We start from the raw sequence: 12302 nt of genomic DNA on the forward strand, positions 1-12302 counted from the left end.
GAAGTTCCGCCTCCGCCAGAAGCCACACCCCTGTCTCCGCCGAAGTCCTGCCACTGTCTCCACCAGAAGTCACACCTCTGTCGCCGTTGGAGGCCACACCTTGTCTTCAGCCGCCCAACGGATTGACTGGGTGCTTCCTCTCCCGAGGCGCTCGTCCTTGCCACGGTAACTATGTAGCTCGCCCGAGTGCCGCCCTCGTTCCACCAGTGTCGGCGTTTTCCGTGACCAGCGTTTCCGCCGAGCCTCACTGTTCCTGGCGGGACAGTGGACAGGTCTCCCCATTCTGTGGCGCCGAGCGTTCCCCTTCCGTTTGGATGCCACGCCTCTTCCTTAGAGATCTCTTAGGTCCAGGTCCAAGTGGACCTATGGAAGATTGTTTTAAAAATCTGTGTCTTCATATTAATCATCTTCATGAGCCTGAGAAATAAGACACTGTATTTCCATTTGAGAAATGCCACCTTCTCTAGGAGTCTTACCAGACATCCTTTTCTAAGTGGAAATTAAAACCTCCCTCTTTCTCAGAATACATACTCCCTACTCTATTCCATTTTTCATCTGCCATCCCTCACTTTTTATCACCATTTACCTTACACGTGTTTTAACTGCTCTGCTCTGTCCCAGCGTCTAAAAGGTAGCATATTCAGTGTCCAATGATTTATGGCTTCTGGATAAATGAGGAAATGAACTTAGTGAATTATTTGGCCCAAATATTAGAATTTGACCCAGTTATAATTCAGAATCCCTCGTTTGTACCGCCTCCTGTACTGCCTCACCTTATTGTTAAGAATTAATTTGTAGTTGGGTCGATATCACCTTCATAATGGATCTGCGATGTGAAAAAGATGGAAAAGTTTTCTGTCAAGAATAGTTGGTTATATTCAAGCTCATGAAATCTCAAAGGGGAGTATGTTCAAAAAGTATGACGTGCCAATCACTCCCCTGCCCTCACATAACTTACAGTGTAGTTAGGAAGACAGGTATTTCACAGTTACATAGAAAATTAATATAATTCAAAGTTGTGATAGATGCCAGAAAGAGAAATAATGGTAACGGCAGGGTGCTAAATTGAGGCGTCAGGGAGACAAAGTATCATCAGGCTGGTAGACTGTGTTTGTAGAAACTTGTCCTGGGAAGTGGTAGAATGTGGGGCATGCAGTGAGCCTTCACCTGAAAGGAGGAAGGAGAAAGCTTCCATTTAAATAGGATCAGGAACCTGAGACGGTGACTTCTCTTAGAGATGTTTCATGGTGGGTTAGTCAGTCCACCCTAATATTCATGGAGTCCTTTAAAAGTAGAAAGAGGCAGTAAAGCATAGTGACAGGCTTTGAATCCCAGTCATGCAGGGTTTGTATAATTCGGTGATTAAATATACATGTATATGTATGTATACATATGTAATTATATGCTTAATAGAGAAATATCACTTTAAAATTGAATTCCTATTAATATTACTTTTTATTTCATCTGGAATGTATTTTACATTGTCCTGGAAATGTCTGGAAACTCAGAAATAGTAGAAATGTGTGAAGATGGTATTTCAATCAAGAATGGATGCACTTTTTATTCTCAACATGTTAGCTTTGTCCCTCTTCACTCTGAAATTCTCACTATCAACTATATTTTGGAGCCAGGAAATTTTCTCTCATAACTTGTTTTCATAAATAGAATAATAATATGAAGGTCTGGGATTCAGTGTTTGAAACAAAACATGTACCCTTAAATGCCACACAATCCATGTAAACACACACATGTCTACACAGCAGCAGTGTGCGTTCACCCTGAAAGTCCTTTGATGGCCCAGCACTATGGTTGTGTGATGATGTCCATCTTTCCTTTCATTCCAGCTGTCTGTCTATGACCTGAGAGAGAACAGATAAGTTATTAGCTTCTCACACCTCAAGTCCTAAAGGTGGGAAATCGGAACTGTTGTGCAGGTATGTTTCTACTGATATGAATGTTGTTCTTTCAAATGGGCTGCTTAGCATTTTCTGAAAATTATTCCTCATTTTTAAAAAATTATTTCTACCACTCTGGATTTGTCTAGAGAGTTATAAATGTTTTAAATTTTGTTGTATTACTTTATTGATATTTCTGATTCTTCTAACAAGCAGGCTGCCTTAAATATTTTTCTAAATTTAGAAAAATGTATTATTTCCTAGTGCCCATTTTGTATGTACTTTCCAGTGAACAGATGCAGAGGGAACACCTCCACACTGTTTTCCCTGGGTCAGGAGAATCTTAATACCACCTCAGCAATAGACATGACAGGAAAGGGGGAAAAGGTCAACTCTTCGGAATGTGAATGCCAAAATTTGACACCACACATTAGCAGTCTAAATCAAGAGGTTTTACAAAGAGAGGAAACTGGAAATTCACAGTGAGATTTCCATGGTTTGATGTGGACAGAATTCCTGGGTGTTTAGGTGTTGCCTTGGAGAATGGTGAGAAGGGGCAGTGCTTTTGAGTAAGAGGAATGAACATTTGGTGACGGAGGTTAGGAGGGTCTTGGTGGTTCTCTGCAAGTGTCCTGGCGTGGGGTCAAAAGCTATCACTAAGGAGAGATTACTCTCAGAGGAAATGGGACTCAGTCCACTACCACTGCACTGTGTAGGGTTGGAGGAGGCAGTAGAAGAGACTGAATTTTGTCGAAGATGGGCTTGGGTAGGGAAGGAGCACACTCAGCCAGAGCAGCCAGAGTCTGCTCTCAGCCAGGCCTTGGCACAGGCTGCTCAGACAGTTGCTCAGAACAATAGTCAGCAAACAGTGGAGCTTTCAGCCTTAATTCATTGAATCACTAAGGTACCTCATTCTTGGCTTGTGGGTATCAACTCCAGATCCAGGGTTGGTCATTAAAGGGAAGCTAAGTTTTCCAATGTTGTCGTGTGGCAGCCAGTTGGTCGAGAATGTTCTGAGTTGGCTTGGGAGTCACTCAGAGACCACTGGTGACTCAGAGTGGTCCCTTGTTATGGAGAAGGCTCAGAGTGAGACAGCTGGAGTGGACAATGCTGAGGGAGGATGGCCACAAATGGGGACATCCCTGGTCCTCTGAGGAGCTGTGATTGGAGGGAAGTGTTGTATGTAGAGTCAGAGACTGAAAGGTAGGAGCTGGAGACTGCGTGACAGATTTGGACTCTTTGTGGCTCAGCCTCCCCCTCCTCCAGGGTATCACCTCTCTCCCACAGAAACCTGGTTCATAAAGGCATTATTCACAATATCCAGACAATGGAAAGAGCCCCAAAGTCTACCAAATGATGAGTGGATCAAATGCAGTGTGTACACATAGTGGGGTACTATTCAGCCATCAAATTAAATTAGATGTTAAAATAGGTTACAACATAAATAGACCCTGAAAAAATATTGAGCTTAGTGATGTGAGGCCTGTACAATAATTTATGATTCCACTTATATAAGATTTCTGGAAAGGACCAATTTCTAGAAACAGAAAGTAGAGATTACAAGGGTGGAAGGAGGGTCAAGGCAGAGTGATTTATTCCTGGGAAATGTTTTGAGTCTAGACAGCAGGGATGGGTGCACAGCACTGTGAATATCATCAATACTACTGACTGATATAGTCACAAATGATTAAAAGCAGCATAAATATGATGCAAAGTCATCATGATAAAAGCAAACTATCCAATAATATACATGCTGAACACTAGCAACATGTATGAATGCATGGATGCTGAAATGGTTCTAACATTTGAAGAAAAAGTGAGTATTTGGCTGGGCTTTAAAAAGGGCAGGAGGAATCAGAAACTGTCATTGAAACATACATTTTAGATGATTTTAAATGGATTAGGTTCCCTTGAGCTAGAAGTCTGTCTAAGGCTCTATTTCTCTTTCTTGCCTGCTTCTTTCCTTGGCTTTCCTTTATCCACTGTGAGGTTATCCCAGCGGAAACTCAATCCGTAGTGTTTATCATCCAAATCCACATTCTCCAGCCCCACAACCACCTCAAGCAGAGGTCTCTGAGACAGTCCTGAGCAGCACCACCAGTGACTGACAGTGACTCTGTGTCCCCGTAGCTTACGCCACGGTGGAGCAGCTTCCTAGAGTGAGGTCTGGTGAGGAGGTCCCATCTGCTTCTAAGGTAAGAAGGTCTTCCACCCTTTGAAATGGAAGTGTTGCTTTATTTTTCAATAAAATTACAGTCTAAAAATGTGAGCACATACCTGCTAGATGATAGAAACAATCTACTAGGTGGGAGAATTTTGAGTGAGAGTCTGTGACCACCTGAAAGCTGATTCAAGAGAACATTCAAAAAGGACAGCATTACTTTCACACTGAAGCGCTGCAAGCAGTGTCTTCAGTAGCACCGTTTCCGCCTTGAAAAAAGAATTTCGTAATTGCCAATTCAAAGGGACTTGAGCCAGCTTCCATGAAGAGCTCAAACCTTTCCCACAGGTGTTCTGTATGTTTTCTCGTGGGGTGTTTGACTCAGGCAGTGTTTCCCATCTGGAGTCCTAAAGTCATCAAGAGAACAGAAGGCCTGGGCAAACAGTGTCCAGGGGGATTGTGAACCTCACAGTGTTTTCTTATGACACGTAGATGAAGGACCATTTGAAAATGTACATATTGTGCAATCACTCACTTGCTGAAGCTAAGTCTGCATGCTGGTCACAGTAGAACTTTCCTGCCCTTTTGATCTGGAAGCCTCCCTGAATTTGTGTTCCTGCCTGAATGAGGTTTGGAGGTGTAGTGGAAGGGAGTGATTGTACAGGGAAGAACTCTGGCTAGTTCTGCAGAGCCTGGCAGCCGTGATGACTTTTAGGTGGCGGGGTTTGTGTGTTTGAGGTTTGAGGGAGTTTTTGTATGAGTGTGTGTGGTGTGATTGTAAATGTAAGTGCGTGTGAGTGTGAGTGGTGCATGTGTTTCTTCAGGACTTTACCGACTTACACAACATATTACCCAAGTTCGCTTTCTAGGAAGATTCTCATCTTCACAGCCCACTTTACATAAGTCATTCATCCCTCCATGGCTATATCTGGTGGGTTGTTTAATATTCCATGTCCTCAGATGGGGTGGAGCAGAGATAAATGGCCCAAGCTCTTGACGTCCTACGCGGAGGAGACAGCGTGTGAACCCAGGTATGGGTCCCTATGTTGATGCTCTGGACCACTGACCGGCACTCACCACTCAGCTATGGGTTCATTAGTCACAGAGCAGGGAGTTCCAGCAAATGTGGACACGGCTGGAAGTGCTAGTGTCTACACAGCTCCCAAACGTTGCCTATCAAGAGTAGATGTCCTTGTTGGTCACACAGGGCAGCTGTCAGTGCCTTTAACAGCAGCCTTTGGCATAGTCGTTGGCATGAAAGGCACATATAAGGTCCACATGTTGCAGGTCAACACAGAGATTCCAAGAGGTGTGAGGCCCCGTGATGAACTATCTGGATCAGCACCTGTCGGTCCTGAGGTTACCCCTTCGCCTCTGTCCCAAAGAGTAAAAAACTCAGAAACATGGAAACCTGTCACCACGCACCCAAGGGATGGTGGCAAGTGAGAACTCAGAGTAAAACTGGAGGTGTCCTGGTGCCCATCCCCCTTGTTGCAAACCTCCTGCACAGCTGGGGTAGACAGAGACTGTGCCCCCCATGCCTCTCCCATGTAAGGAACTGTCCCACTGTCTATGGCCTGTGCGAGAGTAGACAGACACTGACTCAATGACACACACACACTGTATAGAAAAAAATGAGAAGGAGGAGATTATCACATGATAGCATCAACCCTATATAATGGGATTTCACTGTTTACAATCTTCTGTATTTTATTCACTTAATGAAAAAGGATTAGTGAATAAATGTAATAAGATAGTTTGCATAGAAGTGAGTTATGTCCCCAATAAGTTTGCTTTTCATTACTTAAAAAACCTTACAGAAGTGTTTTGATGAATACAGCAATAGCATGTGTGGATTGTGCAGGAATAAATGATCTTGGGGGAAATGAAGAAGACACTCGCAATTTAGCTAAATTTCAAAACAGGCGGAAGGAGTCAGACCTCTGTCTTTGAAACAGCATGATTGTCGTGTTGATTCTTTGTTAGATTGAGTATTTCTCACTGATTAGGTTCCTTCCAGAAAGTCATTTCTTCTCTGCTCTTCTCCTTGGCCTTTCTTTTTTGAGCAAGGGGGAGGGCCCAGCAGCAGCTCAGCTCACACTTACCCACCACCCTCATCAGTGCACTCTCGCCCTCATCAGCACTCAGCAGAGCTCCCTAGTCCTTCATAAGCAGCAGCACCAAGGACTGACAGTCACTTCGTGTCCTCACAGCTCCCCACAAAGGCCTGTGAGAGGAGCCTCCCAGTGAGAGGGCAGATGAGTTGACATCCTTCACCACGGTAAGCTCTCCCTTCTTCTCCTGCGAGAGAAACGAGGCTTTATTGCTTTGTCAGTAAAATTAAGATATTGAAAAGTGGGCATGTGCATTCTGGATAATACAGACATTTGCTTGGTGGTGAGAGTGTTGAGTGCGAGTCTAGTACCAACTGATAACTGATCCTAAAGGGCCTTCAAAAAATGACAGCTGCAGTTTACAGACTGTATGAGAGGGAGTTGTTGTTGTTGTTTTTTATCTTAGCAGTTTTTCCTTTTAGTAGAGAAGTTTGTAATTGCTCACCCAAAATGGCCTTAAGAACAGAGTTCCTCCAGGAAAGTTCGTGCCCTTCAAACTGGGTAGGTTTGTCCTGTTCTTCCTGGTGGGTTCTGTTGACACTTCCAGCATTTCCCATCTGGTTTTCTAATGTCACTGAGTTAAGCAAAGGCCTGTGCAAACAGGACCTGGTATGATGTGACCCTCATAGTATTTTCTATCATTTCAAGTGGTTCCACTTGCCCTTGAAGGTGGTGCTTGTTCTAGAGTCCTTTATTTGCTGAGGAAAAATCTAGAAACTGAGAAAGGAGTGGTATTCTTGCTGGTTTTACTGTGGAGAACCATTTTGATTCCAGCTTCAGGCTGGCAGTGAGAATCGGGGACGTGGTGATGGAAACTGGTTTTCTAGGTAAAGAACTGTGGCCGTGATCTCCAGTTTCAGGTGATGTAGGTTCGTGTGCATGGGTGTGAGTGTGTGGGCATGTGAATCTATGTGGTGTGATTCTGAGTGTGTGTGTGTGTGACTTTTTATGTTTTTTAATATAATTTTCAGGTGTACATATAATTTGACATCTATATATTCTGTTGTGTGTTTACCACCCGAAGTCCAGTTTCCTTCAGCTACCATATATATAATCCCGTTTTCCCACTTCATCCTCCCCCTTCCCCCCTATATATGACCCCCTTTACCCCATCTATATTTCCCCTCCTACCTCTTGTTAACCACTAGTCTATTGTCCATGTCCATTGTCTCTATTTGTCCTGTTCATTTGTTGCTTTTAGGTTTATATCCCACATATAAGCGATATCATGTGATTTGCAACTTTTTCTGTCAGGCTTATTTTGCTCAGCATGATTATTTTGAGGTCCATCCATGTTGTCACAAATGACAGTATTTTCTCTCTTCTTATGGCTGAGTAATATTCCATTGTATATATGTACCATAGCTTCTGACTTTTTTGTGTTTTGAGTGTTTCCCTTGATTCTTGTTACTGTAAAGACCACAGTTGCTGGTGCCAGCTCTCTAACATACATGCCCCTCACCATCACATCATGAATGGATAGGTACATAAGTGTATATATCAATGACCTTGCAGAATTTGAATGTGTGCATTCATTATTGCCAAGTATATACCTCAGCTAACCTGGACACAAATCCCATCACCACTCAGCACGATATTCGCTGGCTTCTTAATGGATAAACATACTTTAGAATCTGTTACCATGCCATAAAAAAATTCATTTAGTACAGAACATAACCTCTCAGTAGGTCTCATGGCATTTTGAATGTTCATGATGTATCAATGCTGCCACTTCCTTCACAAAGCCTTTCCATTAAAGGAAGGCCTCAGAATGACTCCTCCCTGCTCTCTTCACTTAGCTGAGTGCTGGGCAGAGCTCCTCCTATTTGCAGGTGGCCCCCAGGGTAGCCCCATGCCACAACCAGTTCTGGAGGAATCTGAGTCAGGAGGAGCCTCTAGGGATAGTGGGGATCAATTCCCTGTGACTTTCTCCATAGAAGTCTAGTATTTATCTTCAGACACTCTTGCTGAGAATACAGTGTCATTCTCGTGGAAAATCTGTCTGCATCACTCATCCGTTCTGTGGACTTTGTGTGCTGGGCAAGGAACAGTGTGTCCAAGGAGAAGAGAACCGAGAGTTCTTCCTCAAAAAACCCTGGGGATGGAGGCCCGAGGTCACCTTCTAAGGTCTGAGGAGCCTTCTGGGCCCTGCACGCCCAACTCCACGAGCGCTCCTCCTTCTGTTTCTGTGGCTTCCCAGTGATTCCAGCACCTGTGTTTGTGTTGCTGGTTCTTGTTGACACCTGCGATGGCCATGACCTGGAGGCCTCAGCCAGGGCCTCCGAGGGGATGGAGCTTCCACAGTGTCAGGGACCTTCAGTGAGGACCAAGGACAGGAGTCTCCCTACTGCTGCTCTCCCGGGGCATTGCCCTTAGCAGGAGTTTAGTTTTGTATTGTATAGATCTAGTGCTAGTTCTAGGTACCTGTATATTTGATATAGAAATTTTTTATATGTTAAATAACATTTATCACTTGCTAGTTGCTTTAAAAGCATTTTTCGATATAATCAAACACAGATATAGGAAAATACCTTAGAGTTGGAACTGAATGCATTACTGTGAGACAGTCACCCTAGTGACCACGCCAGGATCACTCCCTATTTCATACAACTTTCATTGAATCTTTACAAACATAATCCTGACCAGCCATCCTATATCAGTGTCCTTCTGCGGACTTTTTGTTTGAGGTTTCTTTATTCTGTTGCTTGTGGGATACGATCACACAAGATCTTCTCGATGACTTGGGTGTCAGGGCCTCTTATACCTGAAAGTCAGCTTGGCTGGTATCGAGTTCCTGACTCTCCATTTCTTCCATTGAGTATTTCAATATGTTGTTCTATTTTCTTCTGACACAGTATTTCTTTCAATAAATGTTGATAAAATTGTCATGTTTTCCCTTATAAGTCATTTGCTCTGTGATTCTTGATGCCTAAATGATTTTTCCTATCTTACAAGCGCAGTATTTTGCTAGCTTATCACTTGCTGTTAGTCATTCCAAATGGGTGCTTTTAATAAATAATTTCAAAGCATTTTGCATTTTTTTCTTTCCAGAGAATACAAATTATAATTGTTAATACTTACTTTGTATCATTGCTTTGGTTTTTGTCTTTCAGGCACTCAAATTGTTAGATATCAGATATCTTCTCATTGATTCTCTTCATCCTTAGATCCTTGTGACCATTATTTTATACTCTCTTGCTGAATTTCTTTTGCAATAGTGATCCCATTTTTTAAAATCTTCTATGGCATGATTACCACCGTGTTTCTTTTAGTTTCTATTTTATTTCTGCAGGGATTTTTAAATTTTGTTTTGATCCTTTCCTGGGTTCTATCTTTTCATTTCTGAATTATTCTATATCTGATCTATGATATACCTCATACCTAGTATCATTTAAAAAAAGAGTTTCCCCTAATTTTTGAAAAATTGCATTACACAGTACTTAAAACATCAAGATGGGTGTGTGTGTGTGTGTGTGTGTGTGTGTGTGTGTGTGTGTGAGATATACATTGATTCGCATCAATGCCTGGTGACTCTGTGAATGAGTGTCGTTCATAGTGTCTTGTCCCCAACAGTCCTGCCCAGCTCCTGTAGACGCGTGTGTGTGGCTCCTTTGATAGAATCAACCTATATCATGTTTGAGCTTCCTCTTTTCCTTCTGCCTTCTATTTTTTCCAGTATTATTGTTTTTTCCAAAGAACCCTGACTTCCCATGATGTGTCTGAAGTAGAATCGCTTCTGCTTTGTCATTTTCGCCTCCATCGCTGTTTCAGGTTCCATTTGCCCTAGAACCCGCCCGTTCGTTTGTCTGTCAGTCCTGGGTATTTATAGAGCTTTCCTCAAATGACATATTGGAAATGCATCATTTTCTTTTTCCTGTTAGCCTTCTTCACAGGCCACTTTTCACATCAGAACAGGGTAGCTGGGCATAAGATTGTACGGTTGACGTTGGTCACTAATGACACAACCTTGTTTGTGGTGATCTTTCCTAATCCTTCCACTACCACTCTTCTGAGTCTCAGCTTTCTCTTGACTTCTTGGCTGCGGTCTCCACTTGAACCGATGACAGAAACAAGGTCAGTGACACCTTGGGCCATTTCAGCATCTTCATTGTCTATGTGACAGTTGTATATTTCTTCTGTGGTCATGATTTTGTTGTCTTGATGTTCAAATCCTACTTTGCTTTTGCACCGTATTCTTGTAATTTCATCAGAAGTTGTGTCCAATCATTGCTACATTCTCCTAGTAAGATGGAGTCATCTGCATGTTAAGATATTTCTCTATCTTCCACCAATTTTGACACCTTCCTCTGAGTCTAGTCCACTCATTTGTAGGATACGTTCTGCATACAGACTAAACCAATAGGCAGATAGAATGCACCCATGTCTGACACCTCTGCCTATAGGAAACGATCCCATGTTTCTTGTTGTGTCCTGACATTGGCTTCCTGTCTACAACACAGGTCACACATCAGGACCATCGAGTGCTGAGGCACACCCAGTTCTTCCAGAGCAACCTACCAGTTTTCATGATTGACACAGTCAAAGGCTTTCCAGTAGTCTCAAAACAGACTACCCTTCTGGAATTCTTTGGAGCACCCCATCATTCATCGAGTGCTCAAAGCAGTTTTCCAGTGCACCTGCCTTTCCTGAATCCATCCTGATGGGTCCTCTTCATGTTCACTTTGCAGTGGCATGACGCTGTGCTTAGTTCTTAGTCTTTTCCCCTTCGTATGGGTACCATCATAGTCCCATCACTACTTCTCTGTTGGACAGTATATGTTATATCGATGTCTAACAACTATGCTGGTTACCCAAAACAATTAAATGAAAATTCTAATTGAAAACAATGTGAAATTTTAGAAATTCAATACTGTGTGCAGCACTATTTCCCAGGCACATATCTATTAAAGATTTTAGGCTTTAATGTACCTTAAGGTTGTAATCAGTACACAGACATTCCAGAGTTGTCAAAAGGTGTGTACCTGCTCTTTTTACCAATGTGTGTTCCCATCCAGTTCACATGAATATCACCTACCATGATACACTCTCCTGGTGCCTGCTGATCACCAAGGGCCAGGTACTTGAGAGGCCATGGCAGTGTCATCCGAGTCCCAGCTACTTAGCCAGGTGTTATGTCCAGCCTCATCCTCTTCCACCTTACGCTGAAGGCCGAAAGAAGGCCACAGATAGAAATCTGGACATTTCAGTATTATATTATGAGACTCTCAGTCTTATTTAAAGGTTCAATTTAAGCTGGAATTTCTTTATAATTATTATTATTTTTATTTATTTATGGTGACATTAGTTAACAAAACCCAATAAGTTTCCGCTGTACACTTTAACAGTAAGGCATATATATATTTACACTGTGTGTGCACCTTCCATTGTGAGATTTCTTTCTGTCACCACAGATTTGACCCCTGTTGCTCCTACCAACTCCCGCATCCCTCCTCCCCTCTACCCTCTGGTAACCACTAGTCTATAGTCCATGTCCATGAGTCTGTTTGTTTGTCCTGTTCATTTGTCGCTTTTTGGTTTATATCCATCCCAATATAAGAGATATGTGATTTTCAACTTTCTCTGCCTGGCTTATTTTGCTCAGCATGATTATCTCAAGGGCCATCCATATTGCCGCAAATGGCAGTGTTTTGTCTCTTCTCATAGCTGAGCAATACTCCATTGTATATATGTATCCAGCTTCTTTAGCCAATCATCTATCGTAGGATACTTTGGTTGCTACCATATCCTGGCCACTGTGAATAATGCTGCTATGAACATCAGTGTGCAAATATCTTTTGGATATGGGTTTTCAAGTATTTGGTGCAAATATCCTGTAGTGGGATTGCTGGGTTATATGGAGGAACCTCCATACTGTTTCCATAGTGGCTGTACCTATTTGCAGTCCTATCAGTCATATATGAGAATTCCTTTTTCTCCGCATCCTCTTCAACACGTTTATTTCTTGTCCTGTTGATTATAGCTATTCTAACAAGTGTGAGGTGATATCTCATTGTGGCTTTGATTTAAATTTTCCTAATAGCTAGCGATGTTGAGCATCTTATCATATATTTGTTGACCATTTGTATGTCCTCTAGGAAGAAGTGTCTATTTAGGTCCTCTGCCCATTTTTCT

The 12302-nt window shown here is 42.6% G+C and overlaps 1 long non-coding RNA gene across 2 annotated transcripts; it reads left to right on the top strand.

The window, feature by feature from the left end:
- Positions 1-102: 102 nt before the first annotated feature.
- Positions 103-7140, top strand: LOC107507458. 2 transcript variants are annotated; one of them, XR_004951003.1, is made up of 6 exons: positions 103-165; positions 1845-1934; positions 4026-4090; positions 5017-5087; positions 6270-6337; positions 6593-7140. It is a non-coding gene; the product is annotated as an uncharacterized LOC107507458 (long non-coding RNA). The 2 variants fall into 2 exon arrangements; XR_004951004.1 differs by having other exon boundaries at positions 6596-7140.
- Positions 7141-12302: the final 5162 nt, after the last annotated feature.

The sequence above is a fragment of the Rousettus aegyptiacus genome, unplaced genomic scaffold (assembly GCF_014176215.1).
Source record: "Rousettus aegyptiacus isolate mRouAeg1 unplaced genomic scaffold, mRouAeg1.p scaffold_m13_p_5, whole genome shotgun sequence".
In the NCBI taxonomy this organism is placed as follows: Eukaryota; Metazoa; Chordata; class Mammalia; order Chiroptera; family Pteropodidae; genus Rousettus; species Rousettus aegyptiacus.